The 14188-nt window shown below is 45.2% G+C and overlaps 1 protein-coding gene across 1 annotated transcript in view; it reads left to right on the top strand.

Moving 5' to 3' along the window:
- The first annotated feature begins 271 nt into the window (after nt 1-271).
- The window catches only part of MREG (melanoregulin), a 51540-nt gene continuing 37623 nt past the window's right edge, over nt 272-14188 (top strand). Inside the window, exon 1 of the mRNA XM_014462506.2 lies at nt 272-290. The gene's annotated coding sequence lies outside the window, so the exon portion shown is untranslated. The remainder of the gene's footprint in view (nt 291-14188) is intronic.

Genomic DNA, 14188 nt, shown 5'->3' with positions numbered 1-14188 from the left:
CGCCGGCGGGGCAGCTCGCTCTCCATGGGGCTGAGGGGACTGGCTGAGGACCGTGTGCTGCTGCTGCCCGTGCCAGTGCCTGGAGGAGCCCGCCGTGCCCGAAAAGGAGCCCCTCGTCCGGTGGGTGCGCGCCCTGGCCGGGATCGGGGGTGACCTACCGCAGCCGGCAGCGCGGGAGAGGGGGTACCTGCGGGCTTGTCTGAGTGAGGGAGGTGGGCTTGCTTTAAGGTCACACGGAAGCACCATCTAAGCCCCTTGATTCCTTCTTACAGGACATTCCTGTTCCTTGGGTAAGATTTGGTGTTTTTTTGCCCGAAAGTACAGATCCCCAGAGACACCTGAGATCCAGGTGGAAGCCTGTGGAAAGTACCAAGAATTCGGGTGCAGTTGCTGGGCAGGGAAGCCAGGGGAGGAGTTCGCATAGGGGTCCCATGATATACAACTGCCACTGACTGTGTATTTGATAGGTTTAGTCCAGTGCAGTAGGCAAAGTGAGTTTCTGTTTCACCCAGGAAGAAAGTTGGATATTTTGTCACTCAATTTTATTACCGAAAGAAGATAATTTCAGTGACCGAGCACAAAGAAATATTTTTCACATTAAAAAATGTGTAAAATCGTTTAACTTTGCAGGTTAAACGATTGTGAGAAAATGTCATGTGCTAAGTGGCTTTTGAAGGTTTTGTTCAGGGCTGCGATTTTAAGCCATCATGTTTTAACTCTGCTGAAATGAAGGTTCCACTAGGCCATGCCTTGGGGGTGGATGTGAGTGAAACAAAGTATTTAAAATGAAATTAGAAAAAAATCTATACAGTGAATTCCAGGGTTGAGTAAGCAAATATGGAAGCCAGTGTTTCTTATGATTCAATGAAGCTTTCACAACTTGAAAAGCATGATTTACTTCTCTTACTCCATCAGGTCCAAACACTCCCCTTGACTTTGATATCTTACATAACCCCTTCCTGCCTGTCCATTCTTATTTTCCACTACATTAAACAGTGCACACTCCTTGATTTAATCAGGCAGGCATCCTTGCCGCTCCAGGAGCAATCCAACGTTTTCTCTCCCAATTTCCCTCAAGTAGTGCCCTGTATCCTTCCTTCCCCTTCCTAAATGCTAGTTCTCAAGGCCCACTCAACAGTCCTCTTTGATTACTTTGCCCGTATTCATCTCTCTCTGTTCTGTGATTTAGGACTTGGAACTTACCATCTGCCCCTCATGATGTAGTGAGCACCCATGTATGTAAACATATATGTCATGTTGTTTCATATATATGTGAAACACACACATACACACACAAGCAATCATACACATAATACCCAATGTTTTTGTTTGTACTTGTGATGGGGCATTTACTCAGATTATTAGATTACCGTGGACCGGGAGAAACCCAGTAATCTACCACTAGTCATATGTAGCGGGTAAAATCTAGAATTTTATGCTTGAGTTGCACACTCAACTTGCAATGTTCCTTGTCACATGATGCAGCCCTCAGCTTGGTCTCACCCTCAGAGCCGTGGGTCTTTCTAATTTTCTGTCTGGGATTGCTATGTGAGTCTATAGTTTTTGGTTGTTTTAAAATCTCCACCCTCTCCTGCCTTGATTTACACTAGAAGTCAGTGAATTTTGCAAAGTCAATTGAGGCTGAATAGCACAATGGTCATGAGTCATATTGCCTGGGGTTAAATCCAGACTGGGTGACCTGACACAGATTATGAAATTTATCTGTGCCCTGATTTCCTCATCTGTAAAATGGGGATGAGAATAGTATGTACCCAAAAGGGCTGCGAGAAATGAAATGAGCTAATCCATGTAAAGTGCTTACTAGAGTGTCTGACACATAGTAAATATTTAACAAATTTTAGTTATTAATTATTATTGCTATTCTTTTGAGCATGTGACTATGAGTGGACTGGTCTTTTGTGGTTTAGTGTCATTCTGGCATCATTTCAATATAACAATATTTGGGAAGAGTAGCTTATTGATGGACATGTGGAGCAGTGATATGTGTGTGTGTGGGGGGGGGGAGGGGGGTGTACGTTTATGTTCTATCCTACCCAAGTCATCAAAAGATCCAGTTTCAAAACATTATTTTCATTTATTTTTTATTTTTGTTAAAGTGTAAATTTGGTGGTTTTAGTATATTAACAGAGTTGTGCAGCTGTTACCATTATCTAATTCAGAACACTTTTATCACTCCAAAAAGAAGCCATACTGCTGAGCAGTCGCTTGCTGACAACCCCACTCCCCAGACAACCACTGATTTACTTTCTCTCTTTATAGATTTGTCTGTTCTGGACATTTTGTATAAATGTACAGTATGTGGCCTTTTTGCACCTGGCTTCTTTCACTTAGCATAATGTTTAGAAGTTTCATAATGTTGTAGCACATGTCAGTACTTCATTCCTTTTTATATTGGAATAATATTTCATTGTCTGGATATATTACATTTTATTTATCCATTCATCAATTGATAGACATTTGGGTGGTTTCTACTTTTTGGCTTTTATAAAAAACTAGAGGCCTGGTGCACGAAATTCGTGCACTAGGGGCGGGGAGGTGGTGGGTGGCCCTCAGCCCGGATTGCAAGAGGGTGCAGGCCAGGCCAAGGGACCCCACCAGTGCAGGATCGGGGCCGGGGAGGGGCATGGGAGGTTGGCCAGCCGGGGAGGGACCGTGGGAGGGCTCCAGGGCGTGTCCAGCTCGTCTCGCTCAGTCTTTTTTTTTTTTTTAAATATATTTTATTGATTTTTTACAGAGAGGAGGGGAGAGGGCTAGAGAGTTAGAAACATAGATGAGAGAGAAACATTGATCAGCTGCCTCCTGCACACTCCCCACTGAGGATGTGCCCGCAACAAAGGTACATGCCCTTGACCGGAATTGAACCTGGGACCCTTCAATCCTCAGGCCGATGCTCTATCCACTGAGCCAAACCGGTCAGGGTGTCTTGCTCAGTCTTGATCGGCCGGATCCCAGCAGCAAGCTAACCGACTAGCCGGAGCATCTGCCCCCTGGTGGTCAGTGCACATCATAGCGACTGGTCAACTGGTCGACTGCCTGCCCCCTAGTGGTCAGGTCAGATTATAGCAAGTGCTTGATTGGCCTTAGCATGTCATTAGCATATTACTCTTTGATTGGTTGAATGGCCAACTGGATGACTGGACATTTAGCATATTAGGCTTTTATTATATAGGATGCTTCTATGAATACTTGTGTAATCTTTGATTATATACCTAGAAATGAAATTGCTGGGTCATATAGTAATTCTGCATTTAACTTTTTGAGGAACTTCCAGAATATTTTCCAAAGTGGCTGGTTTGAAATCATTTTTTTAATTAAAAATATTTTTGTTGGATGTATTGGGGTGACATTGGTTAATAAAATTATATAGATTTCAGGTGTACAATAATACATCTTCTGCGTATTATATTGTGTTTTCAGCACTCCAAGTTAAGTCTCCTTTCATCACCATTTATCCCCCCTTTACCCTCTTCTACTTTCCCCATGCCCCTTTTCATCATCATACTGCTATTTGTATCTATGACAGTGGTTCTCAACCTTCCTAATGCCGCGACCCTTTAATACAGTTCCTCATGTTGTGGTGACCCCCAACCATAAAATTATTTTCGTTGCTACTTCATAACTGTAATTTTGCTACCGTTATGAATTGTAATGTAAATATCTGATAGGCAGGATGTATTTTCATTGTTACAAATTGAACATAATTAAAGCATAGTGATTAATCACAAAAACAATATGTAATTATATATGTGTTTTCCAATGGTCTTTGGTGACCCCTGTGAAAGGGTCGTTCGACCCCCAAAGGGGTCTCGACCCACAGGTTGAGAACCGCTGGTCTATGAGGTTTTTCTTCCTTTGCTTTGAAATCTTGATGTGGTAAAATCATGTGGGCAGATGGCCTTAATTTTTATTTTATTGAAAACTTCATTCTTCATGTTATATTATCTTTGCTCTAATTGTAAAACAATGGTTTTCTTATACCTGGAAGAGATGTGTCTTGGGGGGGGACATTTGTCATTTGTGCGCACAGTCATCCCCAGTCCTTTTGAAAAATGCACTGGGGACTCCTGTTAGTTTGAGAAAAATTACTCTTAGTCTCATCTTGTTTGCCAATCAGAGAATGCCACTTAGGTTTTTGACCTTGCTCCTTTTGCCTTCTCTGGAGCCCAGTATTGGAGGCGATGTCTGTCTCTTATCTTGCTTGCATCTGTAGTTCTCTCTGTCCCACTAGTTGACTCCTCCCCCTCCTTTCTCTAGAAATATCTTGAGGCCTCCCTGACTAAAAATTCATCCTGATATTACCAGGGCCTTCAATGACCATCCTTTGCTTTCCTTGTGTCAGGTACCTGTGTCTTTGAAAGTGGTCAGCTATCCCCCCACCTCCTTTACCACCCCTCAAGATGACATCTGGTTTCCGCCCCCTGTACAATTACATGAACATTGCTCTCTTGAAAGTTACAAGAGAAAGCAGTCTGATGTTCTTGTCTCAGTGGACACGGAATACCTCTGTGCTGACCACCCCGTGCCTTCTTTCACACTTCCTCCTTCCCTGGCTTCTCTGATTTTGCACTCTCTGGTCTCTGCCTATGATCTGTCTAATTGTGCTGCTTTCCCTCCTGATGGCTTTGCCGATGCCATACTTGTTAGCTAGACATCTTGTTTGTTTTCTCTACTTCTTAAGATTCTACTCTGTTTTTAAGGCCCATTTCAGTTGCCACCTTTGTGGTGAAACCTTAGAAAGTCTCCCCAAACAGTTATGGTGTCTCTTCTTTCTTTTTACCCGCCAGGGTCACGTACCTCATTCTACCTGCTCTTACAGTAATGTGGGTGCCAGAATGCCTGCCAGATGGGAGGGACTAAATCTCACTCACCTTAGTATCCCTTCTTGTGCCCAGCCCAGTGCTCAGCATGCAGTAGAAAGTACATTAATACTTTTCCATTAATAAAATGATAATAGTGGCTGTTTGTTTGTTAATTTCTTTCTATGTGCAACTTTAAAAAATGCATTTAAAACAAAACATTGTGAAGAATGATAGTGCAAACAGCCATATACCCAGGATCTGATTAAGAAAACGTTAACAATAGAGTTGAAGCCCCTCTCTTTACCTCTGCATTACTGCATCCGGCTCCCACCTCCAAGGGTGACCTGTAAATTGAATCTGTGTTTAGCATTCTTAACTTTAAATAGATGGTGCTTCCCTCATGTAGGCTGTTGCCTAAGTGAGATTTCTTTACACACATTCTGTGATTTAATCGTCACTATGACCAAATGAGAGAGATGTTGTCCCCATTTTGTAAATGAGGATCGCAGAGAGTTTAAATAATTGATTCGGAGTCACAGTTGAGAAGTCAGAGAGTGGGAATGTGAATCCGTGTCTGTTCAAATCCAGGCCTTGCATTGTAGAAAATTCAGAAAACTGCCAAATATTTCTTAAAAGTAACTTATAATGACTGTGTTCTAGAAAATGGTGGAGATCACTTGTCTTAGTGCCTGTCCGTTTGGCCCCTTTCTCTTTCCCTTCCTCCATGTCCGTATTTGTATAATTCTTCCCCCCAGATGTGGAAGCAATCTGGCCCTGTAAACCAAGCCCAATGGGAGTTAGGAAACCTGAGTCCTCGACCCAGCTGTTAACCAGGTGTGGGGTCCCTGGGGAAATCTCTTAATGTCCTGGAACCTTTGTTTCTTCTTCTGTAAATTGGGGAGAACAGACGTCAATGACATGGACAGCGGCAGTGAGGCTGGCTGTAGTACTGGGAGGAACCTGAAGGCCCAGGAGATGTGCATCTTGACCATTTGTTCGATTCTTTAGCTTCCCAGGGCTGCTTTACCAGTGAATAGTTGAGTAGTCATTTCTAATGCCAGGATAACAGGGTAATAATGCTGCTGGGTTGTTTTTGGAATGGTTAGATCATTGAGCATTTTGTCTTTAAAATAGTGAATGACTTTTTGGTTTAGGATTTCTTGTTACTAATTAAAAGAAACATTTGGGATATGGATTGCTAGTTTCCTAGGACTACTGTGACAAATTACCATGAACTGGGTAGCTTAAGACAACAAAGATGTATTTTTTCACAGTTCTGGAGGCCAGGAGTCTGAAATCAAGGTGTTGGCGGGACCATGTTCCCTCCAGAAATTCTAGGGAGAAACATTTCTTGCTGATTCCAGCCTGTGGTGGCTCCTGGTGGCTCCAATCTTTGCCTGTCTCCTTCCATGTCTCTCCTTCTCTGTGTCTCAAATGCCCTCTCTCTTCTCTTACAAAGACACCAGGCATTGGATTTAGGGTCCACCTTACATTCAGGATGATCTCATATCAAGATCCTTAAGTTAATTGCATCTGCAAAGCCCCTATTTCCAAATAAAGACACATTCCCAGGAACTTCGGATTAGGACTTGGACATAAAGTTTTAGAGGACACTATCCAACCTATTACAAGGTACTTTTGGGAAAATGTTTGAGCTTAAAGCATTGGTTTTTATTTTACTTTTAGAGCATGGCTCTTTCCATCAGGGATAAAAATATGCTACTACCATATACAAAGCCACCTGAGCATGTGGCCCTGGTAATTATATGATTTGGGAGGCACACCTGCAGTCAGTCACCTTTAAGCAGAGAGATGCCCAAGTGCCCTGGCACCATAAAGTCTACTGCCATAGGACATCCTGTTGGGGCTGACTGGCAGACCCTGAATGATGGATGAATGATTACGCTGACACACATTTCTGTGAAAGAGAGGCTAAGGGACTACTTGGCTATAGCCACCAAGTAGCCCTGTTCGCCTGCCTCCTTATAAGGCTTTTGTTGTAACAACAGCTTGAACTAAAATTAACTATTAGATACTATCAGCAGGGTAAGCATCCTTGAGAAAACACCTGCATCTGTAGTGTCTTTCAAACAAGGACATTTTGAAGGCTAAACATAAAGATCCCAGTAAAACACTGGGGGGGCTCAGACTTGCTTGGAAAAGTCAAGGCAGGGGCTGGCACCTTTGCCGAGGTCCCCCAGAGGCCTCCGACCTTTCAGACTTTCCGACCAAGTCCTGTGCTTCCCCGCAACATCCAATACAGGCCCAGAAGAGTCTAAAATGGAATGTGTAAGGGGTACAGTGTAAACACTACATGCTAAGTCATCGTTCACAGTGGTTCCTTTGAACCGTTTCAGGGAAATGTAATTCTCACTCTCTAATTTCTACTGGCTGTTAATAACTGATAAGCACCACCACTTTCCGGTCAAAAGCAAGGGAAGAAAGGGAGAGAAGTAACAACCAGGACTGAGTTTTCATTGTGGCTCTGTAAGCCACCTAAGCGAACCGTGGAATGAGCTTCCAAATCTGTTTGCTCCCTGCTCTTCTCAATGCGCACCGCAGCTTCCATTACTGATAACAGAGTTTCCGCAGCTTATCTGTGGGCAGTGAACAGAGAACAGGACGTCACTGTTTTCTTTTTCTCCATGCCTAGAATTTTCATTAGGGAAAAATCAAATACCACCTCGGTGTGCCCTTGATGGTTGTTTCATGCCCACAGAGAGGGGCGGTTCTGAGGAGGAATTGATCTGGGCCTGTGAGTGTGGGCACCAGAATTGAATTTCCCTGACCATAAAGAAACAGTCCTGTGCGAGTGCATCGAGCATGCAGAAGAGGGGGAGACTAAGGTCATGACCTACACCTTCCCTTTTCCATTCCTCCTGAGCCTTTGTAGGTTGTACTTAGTGCTTAAGGTATACTAGGCACTGTCGTAAGTGCTTTATATCTATTAATTAAATCCTTGCCATAACCCTACGAGGTCAGTCGATTCTTGTTATTGGGAGTAGTTATGTTCTATTAGTCACCACAAATGCTGAATTAAAGAATATCGAACCATTGCTCCAAAGGGGAAATCCAGGGTTAGATTCCTGCCAGCCAGTTCGTCAACTGATCAATACACACCTTGTTTCGTGTGTGTTTCTGGTTAAAGACACTTAATTTAATAGCTGTTGCTGATTAACATTGCACTTGCTGCCAACAGTACTGTAACTCAGACCTGAATGAAACTTATCTAACACACTTATTTTACCACTATGCTTGGGCCTATTCTAAACAGTGAAATCACCGACAAAAAGCACAAAAATGGGGGTAAAAGTGACACTAGACAGTCCACCCAAAGGACACTCATTTGCAGTATGAAAGCTGAAACAAGGAAGCGGAGCCGAGCCTTGGTGGACCTCAGCAGGGAACCTGGGCCCCAAGCACATGAAAACATCGGGCCTGTTATTTTGGGGGGTTACAGAGAGAATTTAGCGAGTGGGCAAATTTGCAAATACAGAATCTGGGGATAATGAGGGCACCAGTCATTATGTCTCGATCTCCTCTTGACAGATGAAGAAACTGAGGCACAAGAGCTTCAGTAGCTTCTCGGAGGCACAGATGGCAGAGCTGGGATTCGATCCTATTCTATTCCAGAGCCTCCTAGTGTGTGTAACTAGCTGCTCATGTGAGAAATTGTGTCAAAAGTATGACATAAGTTGTGCCACTGGGATTGAGAAACACCGGCCCCGCTTTTCTGTAGCCAGGCTGGTGAGGCCAGGCGCCAGTGGGAGGGAAGGGTGGTGGGTTTAAGACGTTTAAAAGAGAACCCCCACCCCCTAGAAGGAGTCATCTTCTACATGTGGTGAGTTTTTCATTTCAGTGTGGACTCACATGACCTCAGAGCAGATCAAATTGTCTTCTGCCCTTGGAAGGGCTTTGAGAAAATGTTAGCTCATGTGTTAGCTTCAGTGAGATCGCTCAGGCCGGGGCCCAGATGGCTGACTCTTTCCCCGTATGATGCGGCTGGGTTCCCTGAGCTGCCTCAGGTCAGCCTCGCCCCTGCAGAAGCTGCAGGTCACAAAGCCTGCGGCCCAGGGCCGGCGGTGAGTCACAGGAAGCAACAGCGGAGGCGCAGGGGATCCTGCCGCAGGAAGGAGCTCGTGGCTCCCTGAAGGGCCCGTTCCAAGGCTTGCACTTGTACGTTCTTGAAGGACAGGAGAAAGAGGGGAGGGTCATGGGTGCTGTTCCCAGAATGGGGCCTCAGGTCCAGTGAGTTCAAGATCAGTGCTTTCTTTACCAAGATGCCAGCCACTCCAAATCCATAAAAGGATGACTTTTAAAGGTTTCTTCCCAGGCCACCTACAATATCCCTTCCCCCTTTCGTGACTTGCATTAGTCAGTCTTAGCAACGGTGGAAGTTCCCAAGGAGATAACATTTCTTTCTCTTACACGTCATGTGATCTAGGTTTACTGGAACTTTTTATTCTCTAGGTATCTCAAGGTGATCTTATCAATGCACTTTGCTTAAAAAGTAAATTCTGCGTAAAAGTTGGGTAAAACCGTTTATTCTGTCAGCGGCTGATGTCCTTTTTGGTCTGGTTTATAAATATTTGTTCTGGGCCAGTTACATACTGTGCACCCTCTTCCTTTGTGCTTTTTCAGGAAATAATTGGTGAGATAGTATGTGTCTAATGAACCCCTATACTGCCTGACATGTGGTAAGAGTTTACTGAATCGCTTCTCACTTATTTTTTTCATTAACTTTTAAAAATTTGTGTTGGTGCATTTAATATCAGAGACTAAAGACATACAAAAACATGTACAGTATAAAAAACAACTACCAAGTGAATACTCCAGGGCAAGAGATAGCTCTTGCCAGCCCCACATTCCCTATCCCTGATCATATCTAGAACATTGTGATAGTCATTGTCTTGCTTTTCTTTTTCTTTTTTTTAAAAAATTAAATCTTTATTGTTGAAAGTATTACATATGTCCCCTTTTTTCTCCATTGACCCCCTTGTAGCCCGCCCTGCCCCAGACCTTCACCACCCTATTGTCCATGGGTTATGTATATATATGCAAGTTTTTTGGTTGATCACCCATCCACAGTCTGTTCTATGCTTCTATGTCTCTGGTTCTTGCTTTTCTTTATAGCTTTACCACCTATTTATGCACCTTAACTATGTACTTTAGTTCTGCCTGCTTTTAAACTCTACATAAATGGGATCAAACTGTGTGTGTTCTTGGTGAGATCTATCCAAGTTGCCATGTGTAGCTTAGTTTGTGGTTCTCATGGCTTTGCAGGACCTTTCATTTTATTCACTCCTATTGTTGATAGACTTTTGGGTGGTTTCCAGTTCAGGGCTATTCCGCATAGTTTAGATTTTAAAGTCAGCACATAAGGTGAAATTGTTCATCCTTCAGCCATCCTGGCCACCTCCTGGGTCCTCAGGTATACGCCTGCCTCAGGGCTTTGCACTTCTTGTCCTCCCTGCCTGGAATGTTCTTCCTCCTTTTACCTGTATGGGTAACTCCCTCATTTTATTCACTCAGGTCTCTGTTCAAAGTCATTGCATCAGAAAGCTCTTCCAGGATCATCCTCTTTAAAACAGTACCCGCCCCCCTCAGTTGGTCCCTTATTCCCGTGTATTCCTTCAGAACCCTGCTTACCACTTGACATAAAATAGGTGCTCCTTGTCCCTTCCTCCCGAAGAGTAAGAGCCAGCCCCGCCTTCATAAATGTAATCAGGTCACATGGGAAGAGTTTGTCTGTGAGTCTGGAGACAGGGGTTCTGGCCTCATTTCTACCATTCACAGCCCTGTGACCTGGGGAAACACCAGTTCATTCATTCAGCAAATATTTATCCAGCATCCACTAAGTATAAGGTCCTGTTCTGAGCCCTGGGGATACATCACTGAGCAAAATAGATACAGATCCTGTCCTCACCGGGCTTTTATTGTGGTGATGGGAGTGAACAAACAGTGAACATAATAAGTAAATCAGAAGATACATAAGTGTGTAGGAAGGAGGAAGACAGAGCAGAGGCGGGGAGCATGTTTGTGATTATAAATAGGTTGCTTCAGGTAGGTGTCACCGAGGAGGAGGAGGTGTGTAAACAAAGATTTGAAGGCGGGGAGGGAGTGAGGTATGTGGATATCTGCGGGAAATCATTACAGGTGGATGAATCAGCCATGCAAGGGCCTGAGATGGGCGTGACTGGTGAGTGCAGGGAACTGCTGAGAGGCCTTAGAGACCACAGAGGGGCTTATACTCTGAAGTCAGGTGGGAGCCCCCTGAGGGGGGGTGGGGGGGAGAGGGTGTTGATGGTCACTGTAATCTGATTTACATATTAAAAGGATCATTTTGACTGTGGTGTAGGCAATGGTAGAAGGAGGTAGATCAGTGAAAAAAAAAAAGATTCAGGAATTCTTATGCAAGACACTGACACTCTGACTCAGGCGGTAGGGATAGGGGTAGACATTTTAACATGCATTGTCAATAGGATTTTCTGGTAGATTAGGTGTCGGGGATGAGAGAGCCAAGGATGACTTGAAGGCTTTGGCCTGAGCAATCTGAAGGATGGAGGTTCTATCCTCTGAGAGGGGAGACTGCTGGTGGGAGGTTTGGTGGGAAGAGCAGGTAATTGGCTCTTGAACTCTCCGTTAGACATTTGCGTGGACATGGGAAGAAGGCAGGTAGATATAAGACTCAGTTTTGACAGAACCATCCGAGCTGGGGATACAAGGTCAGATTTAGGAGTTTTGCTCATGAAGATGGTATTTAAAGCCACAATGACATGACTGGGAGTGAATGTGAGCAGAGAAGGGACCTAGGACCAAATCTAATCTTTCTGAGCCCCAGCGGAAGAAATAAAACATAATGCTTCCTTCCCCTGCCTACATCACTGGGGTCTTGTCAGGACCATCTTCCAGCCTTTAAAGCACTTAAAGCGATGCATGAAACACCATCACACAGGGCTCTGTTTCAGCCATGGGAGTGGAAGGCATGAGGGGTAGGCGCCCATCAAGGAGCAGGGCCAGAAAAGAGGGGCCTGTGTCTTCCTTCCTGCACTGGAGGTAGGTCACACCTCGGGTGCTGAGGGAAGTCATGAGCCGGGGGTTAAAGGCTGAGAAAGCTCCAAGGACCTATGGAACAATGTTTAAAATTGGGGTTAAAAACTGTTTAAATATTGGATTAACTAGGTAACTGAAGGGGGCCGAGTATCTGTCTTGGAAGGAAGGGAGAGAGAGAAGGAGAGAGATAGGAATCTTAGACTCACCTGCTCCTCCACCAGGAGGTTTCCATGGAGGGAGCAAGGGAAAGGTCTGGAAGCCAGGCACCCAGTAGGCCAGCCAGTTTCTCCTGGGGAATCAGACCAAGGGGCCAAAAGTAGTGATGGGGTGGCACCCAACAGCTCTTTGAAGTTGTTTTTTTTTCCTGTGTGTGTTGGTTGCTGTTAACTAGAAATTTTATCTTTCAGTGTTTCAGAGCTTCAGTGTTAAACCAGTGATCACTGACACAGGGCCGTGGGGGGACAGCAGTCAAGTCACTGGGACCGCTGACATCAGCAGCCAGCCTTTTGTGCAGGGCATTTTGTGGGTTTTTCTCAAGTCTTCCCCTCACTGCCCTTGGTGGTGAGGACTCATGGGAAACCCTTGTAAGCCACTTTCATGCCTTGTAGCATGTTGCTCCGAAGCCCCCAGGCCGCGAGTTCAGTGTTTCCAAGCCTGGTGTCTCCCTTAACTCTAGACCATTTTGAAAGACAAGACTCCCCAGCGATTTGGTCATGTGCCCCAGGTGGGCTTGAGGGTGGAATCTGAGACTTATCTCATCCTACCCTTTTGGGAGTAAAAGCAGCTTCTGCTTCTACTGTAATGTCAGAGCCACCTCTCAAATGCCTGAGGTTAATAAAATATTCAGCAGCAGCAGATGGTGGCCAGGGGCAAAACAGCCACTCTAGCTTTCCTCAGTACCTTTTAGTCATCATTATGGGGGGGGGGGGGGCGGGGGGAGAGGAAGGGGAGCTCCTGATTCAGTGACCCCTTCCTCCCTCCTGCTGTCCTCCCTGGACTTCTGGGCCCAGACCTCAGGACCTTTGCATGGAATCTCTTTACCTAGGCCCCAGAGTCCTCGAGGAGACAGTCTCCGGAGGTTCCCAACCTGCCCCTCCAGTGGTGGGTTTTAGGCTTTGCTTTGTTCTGCTCTCCCCACCAGAGGGTATAAAGTTTTAAAGGAAAGCGGACCGCTGCCTGGCCTGGGTGGTGTGCAGGATATAAGGAGCAGGGACATGCATGCCAGCACTCAGAACCCGGGATCCAGTGAGCCAGGCCAGGTCTGCCAGATCCTGTGAATGAGCACACATCCTCATTCACTTTTCTCTTGACCAGGATTTTGATAGAATTATTAATTTAATGATTTATTTGGTGGTAGAAACTACCTTTTCTGTGCCCCAAAGAAACATGACTTGTAACTCTGAGGAGTAAGAACTTGTAGGGCAGGGGTCCTCAAACTTTTTAAACAGGGGGCCAGTTCACTGTCCCTCAGACCGTTGGAGGGCCGGACTATAGTTTTAAAAAAAACTATGAACAAATTCCTATGCACACTGCACATATCTTATTTTGAAGTAAAAAAACAAAACGGGAACAAATACAATATTTGTATTTGCATGTGGCCCGCGGGCCGAAGTTTGAGGACCCCTGGTGTAGGGAATGAGGTCCAGGTAGAGGGCGGCTGCAGAGCCACGTGGAGGGGCTGCGGTACAGAGATGAGCTGGAGCTCCCAGAAGCCAGCACTGGATAGAGCCCTTGCTTACCCAGAGGCAGAGAAGGCCCTGGTTGCCTTTCCTATTTATATGTTGCCTGGGTGTCAGGGACTGGGCAGAGTCTAAGGCTCCTGGGATACCAGGGGAGCGCTGCTCCTAATTAGGGCAGAGCTAGATGCGGGGAGAACTTGAAGCAGCACCTGTCTGGAGACATGAGCACTTGTAAACAGGCCCATGGTGACCTTGTGTGAGCTTCATCTGAGCTTGTAGATTAAGGAAGAGTAGCTAGTGTTTTACACTGCTGGAGTCATGCGTGTGTGTGTGTGTGTGTGTGTGTGTGTGTGTGTGTGTGAGGGAGGGGGGAAATAGAGGGGTGAGGGCTGGCCAGGGAGGCAGCTGTCATAGTCTTATCAAAACACAAAGAAATTGTGGGTCATTAAACAAAAAGTGGCTAGATCAGGCATGGTCAAATGTTATTACTGATTATTCAGACAAGTACTGGCCAATCTTTAAACCTCCTGCTTTAGGAAAATCATTAAAAAGTGGCAACAACGTGTTAGATCTGAGATTTTCTTACGAAGATTGGGGTCCCAGCTCCGTTTGATCCACTCCACTAGTACTTTTAAA

This window comes from Myotis lucifugus, unplaced genomic scaffold, assembly GCF_000147115.1.
Source record: "Myotis lucifugus unplaced genomic scaffold, Myoluc2.0 scaffold_3, whole genome shotgun sequence".
Lineage (NCBI taxonomy): Eukaryota > Metazoa > Chordata > Mammalia > Chiroptera > Vespertilionidae > Myotis > Myotis lucifugus.
The sequence above is the reverse complement of the archived record's forward strand: the minus strand, read 5'-3'. Positions and strand labels throughout refer to the sequence as shown.